This window comes from Mesocricetus auratus, unplaced genomic scaffold (assembly GCF_017639785.1).
Source record: "Mesocricetus auratus isolate SY011 unplaced genomic scaffold, BCM_Maur_2.0 Super-Scaffold_100676, whole genome shotgun sequence".
In the NCBI taxonomy this organism is placed as follows: domain Eukaryota; kingdom Metazoa; phylum Chordata; class Mammalia; order Rodentia; family Cricetidae; genus Mesocricetus; species Mesocricetus auratus.
The window spans coordinates 66329026-66333972 of NW_024429266.1; the positions used below are offsets into that span (position 1 = coordinate 66329026).

The following is a 4947-nucleotide window of genomic DNA, read 5'->3' on the forward strand; positions in this document are numbered from 1 at the left end:
CCCTGATTTCTAGACTCTCTGACAGTGGAATTGTAGGCTGGCAATTCCCTGATCCATGTCTAAAATCCATATATGAGTGAGTACATACCATATTTATGTTTTTGTGACTGGGTTACCTCACTCAGAATAGATTCTTCTAATTCCATCCATTTGTCTGCAAATTTCCAGATTCCATTTTTTTTTGCACTGAGCAGTATTCCATTGTGTAATATACCACATTTTCTCTATCCACTCTGCAATTGAGGGGCATCTAGGTTGCTTTTCTGTTCTGGCTATTACAAATAATGATGCTATTAACATAGTGGGACAGACTTCCTTGTTGTATGAATGTGCATGTTCACACTCTACCTAGAGGTAAGTTTGGATAAAGGTTTGTCTATCTTGTTGATTTTCTCAAAGAACCAACTCTTTGTTATATTATATATTAATTCTTTATATTGTTTTCCTAGTTTCTACTTTATTAATTTCAGCACTAAATTTGATTATTCCCTGGCATGTACTCCTCCAGGGTGAGTTTGCTTCTTTTTGTTCTATAGGTTTCAATTTTACTGTTAATTCTCTAGGGTAACTATTCTTCATTTTCTTCATGTGGGCACTTAGTGCTATGACCTTTCTTCTCAGCACTGCTTTCAAAGTTTCCCATAAGTTTGGGTATGTTGAGTCTTATTCTCATTGAATTATAGGAAGTCTTTAATTTCTTTTTTTTATTTCTTCTACACCTGTTGAGATTTGCTATGTTGCCAAGTATGTGGTTGATTTTTGAGAAGATTCCCTGTAGTGTTGAGAAGAAGGTATATTCTTTTTTTTTAACAGACTTAATTCACTTTATTTTTCTTGTATGAAAACCCTTATGTGGTGGCCACAGCTGGAGCCTGGGTCCTCTGAACAGAGACTCTGGTGTGGGCTTTCACAAGATGGTCCGTGAATTCCTGATAAGGAGACTTGGTGAACACAGTCTCTTTCCAGAGGTCAGGGGTCAGGTAGCTGTAGGTCTTGGAGATGGCATCAAAGGTGGCCTTGGCAAAGTTGCCAGGGTGGCAGTGCAGCCCCTGGCTGACGTGTAGCAGTCATCAATACCAGCCATCATCAGTAGCTTCTTGGGCACAGGAGCAGAGACGATGCCAGTGCCTCTAGGGGCAGGGATGAGACGCACCAACACAGAGCCACAGCGGCCCGTCACTTTGCATGGGACAGTGTGGGGCTTGCCAATCTTGTTCCCCCAGTAACCTCTCCGCACAGGGACAATGGAAAGCTTGGCCAAGATGATGGCCCCCCGGATGGCTGTGGCTACCTCCTTGGAGCACTTCACACCAAGACCAACATGACCGTTGTAGTCCCCAATAGCGACAAAAGCCTTGAACCTGGTGCGCTGGCCAGCCCGAGTCTGCTTCTGTACTGGCATGATTTTTAGAACTTCATCCTTTAGAGATGCGCCCAGAAAAAAATCAATAATCTCGGATTCCTTAATGGGCAGGGAGAACAGGTAGATCTCCTCCAGGGACTTGATCTTCATGTCCTTAACCAGGCGGCCCAGCTTGGTGACGGGGATCCACTCCTTTTCTTCGGCTTTACCTCCACGAGCCCCGCGGCCTCGACCAAGGCCATGGCCTCGACCAGGACCGAGGCCCCTGAGGCCACTGCCGAAGCCTTCACGGAAGCCGCCGCGGCGGCCGCCTAATCCCGGGCACCCGGGTCCTCCGGGCCCTCCCGCTGCACCGGCGTCATCTGCCATTTGGTGTTTTCCCGAAGTAGAAGAAGCGAAGGTATATTCTTTTGTGTTTGGATGGAATGTTTTATAGATGTCTGTTAAACCCAGTTGGGTCATAATTTCTATTAATTCCTTTGTTTCTTTGTTAATTTTCTGTCTTGTAGTCCTGTCTAGTGGTGTAGTGGTAAGGGTAGGGTGTTGAAGTCTCCCACTATGAGTGTGTGAGATGTCATATGTGATGTGAGTTTTAGTAATGCTTCTTTTATGAATGTATATGCCTTTGTATTTGGGGCATAGATGTTCAGAATAGAGATCTCATCTTAGTGGATTTCTCCTATGATGAGTATGAAATGACCTCCATCATCTCTTTTGATTAATTTTAGTTTAAATTCTAAATTGTTAGATATTAAGATTGCTAACCCCACTTGTTTCTTGTGTCCATTTCATTGGAAAATCTTTCCCCAAGCTAAGTTAAGATTATCAACATTCATGTCTTTTGATTGATTTTATTTTAAAGTCTTATTTTTAGGTATTAGTCTTGCTATACCCGTTTGTCTCTTGGGTCCATTTGATTGGAAAATCTTTTCCCAACCTTTAACTCTGAGGTAATGTCTGTCTTTGAGGCTGAGGTGTGTTTCTTGTATGCAGCATAAGGATGGGTTCTGTCTTCCAAGCCATTCTGTTAGCCTGAATCTTTCTATGGGCAAGTAAAGACCATTACTATTGAGAGCTATTAATGACCATTGATTGTTCCTTCTTCTTTGATTTGGAATGGTTGTTGTTGTTGGAATTCCACCCCTTTTTTTCTTTTGGCTGTTGGTAAGTGGGATTATCTAATGCCTATGTTAACTTCCTTGTGTTGGAGTTCTTCTTCCAGAACTTTCTGTAGGGCTGGGTTAGTGGATATGTATTGCTTGGATCTAGGTTTGTCATGGAATATCTTCTTTTCTCCATCTATAGAGATTGAAAGCTTTGCTGGGTATAGTAGTCTGGGCTGGTATCCATGGTTGCATAATGTTGGTAGAATATCTATCCAGGACCTTCTGGCTTTCAGAGTTTCCATGGAGAAGTCAGGTATAATTCTGATAGGTCTGTCTTTATATGTTACTTGACCTTTTCCCTCAGCTGCTCTTAATAGTCTTTCTTTATTCTGTATATTTGGGGTCTTGATTATTATGTGGTGAGGGATTTTTTTTGTGGTGCACTCTATTTGGTGTTCTGTAAGTTTCTTGTATCTTCATTGAAATGTCTTTCTTTATGTTGGGAAAGTTTTCTTCCATCATTTTGTTGAATATATTTTCTGCCCCTTTGAGTTGGTTTACTTCACCTTCTTCTATACCTATTTTTCTTAGGTTTGGTCTTTTCATGGTTTCCCATATTTCCTGGATGTTTTGTGTTAGGGATTTGTTGGATGTAAGGTTTTCTTAGATTGATGAATCAGTTTATCCTAGTATATCTTCAACACATGATATTCACTCTTCCATAATTTGTATTCTGTTGGTTATGATTATATCTATAGTAACTGCTCTACTTTTCAATTTTCAGCCTTCCTTCAGATTCTGACTTTTTTATTGTCTCTTTTTCAGTTTTCAAACCTTTCAAGGTTTGAATTGTTTCTTGCAATTTTTGCTTGTCTTTTAGTCCATTTGTTGCAATTTTTAGATTTTTTTGGTTTGTTTTTTCTTCCATTTCTGGTTTGCTTTTTCTTCCATTTCTTGCAATTTTTGGTTTGTTTTTTTCTTCCATTTCTTTGAGGGATTTTCCTATACCCTCTTTTAGGGCATCTATCATTATCATGAAATTGTTTTTAAGGTCAATTTCTTCTGCTTTGTTTGCAATGGAGTGTTGGAGTCTGGCTGGTGTGGAGTCTCTAGAATCTGGTGGTGTCATATTTGTTTTTCTGTTGCTCAGTGTGTGTTTGTATTGTCTCTTTCCCATCCCTTCTTCTAGTCGGTGCAGAAAGAGCCCCTTGCTGTTGTGGTGTTTAGAGGACCAGAGTTCCCTTTTGGTGGATAAAAGCAAGCCTAATACTCTGTTAGTTCTCCTCTCCTGGTTCTAGTCCTGAACCTGTAGGTGGAGAAGAATACCAGGAACCTAGGATGCATAGGCTCCCACCTGGAGGGGAGACTTAGTGGCAGTCCCCAGGCACTGGAGCACGGTACCAGAAACAGACCCTGAATTGCCTGGTCCAGTGGGTGGAGAAGAAGACAGGGAAACTGGTGTGCATAGGCTCCTGATGGGAGGGAAGGCCCTCTGGCAGTCCCCAGGCAGTCCCCAGGCACTGGAAGGCAGGCCTGGATGCATACCTGGTCCCCTGGTCCTGTAAAGGGAATCCTTTTCCTTTTCCTTGAGAGAAGCCTTTCTGCTAGCCTGATTCCAGAGCTGCATCAGTCCCAAATGAACACACAGGAGGCTATATTAATTATGAAATTGTTGGCCTTGTTTGTTTCTTAGTGGCTAGCTCTGACTTAAGTATTTATCTCCTCTTTTCTGTCTAAACAAAAAGAAAGGATTTAACTTTAACATAGTCAAATTATGTATAACAGAACAGTTATCAAGTAAGAACATAGTTACAATATTTAGCAAGATTTAAGGAAAATATCATCCATCCCATCCTTGTGAGTCCACAGTTCTATACGTAGCTTATTTTTTATCATAACTAAGGAAAACTATAATTATAACTATCTACCTTCAACTCTATCAAAGACCGCAGAAGGATATTATATAAACACTAGGATTGACAGAGACATTTTGCTACCTGAACAGTCACCTGATGTTCCTCTGTAATGGCAGGGCATCCATCTTCAGCCCATAGGCCACAGTGTGTCCAGAAGATTTCTCAGCAAAGCAGGAAATTTCAAACTGTCCATCTGCATTGGCAGTCTGTCAGTCATTTTTCTGTGTCCTCAGAAAGTCTCATAGACTCTTCCATAAATCAGGAACCCTGAAGGACTGTTTGAGTTCAGCAATCACTTTCCTGTGGGTCCTGCATGTCCGGTTTTTACAGCAACAGTCAAGCAGTCCAGGCAAGAGCAGTTTCTTGCCCAAATGGCCAATCTTGCCATTTTGAAAGCAAACTCCATAACGAGTTTCTTTGATGCCCATCTTCCTCTCAGACGTAATTGGTGCTGCCAGGAGCAGACATTTCTCATTGTCAGGAAAAACCCTAAACCATTTTAAATGCCATTTTTTGAAGGTCTTTGAAAGGTTTGAAGACTATCTATCTCAAATATATCTCT

The 4947-nt window shown here is 41.3% G+C and overlaps 1 pseudogene; it reads right to left on the reverse strand.

The window, feature by feature from the left end:
* Positions 1 to 848: 848 nt before the first annotated feature.
* LOC101824459 lies at positions 849 to 1736 on the reverse strand (annotated as a pseudogene).
* Positions 1737 to 4947: the final 3211 nt, after the last annotated feature.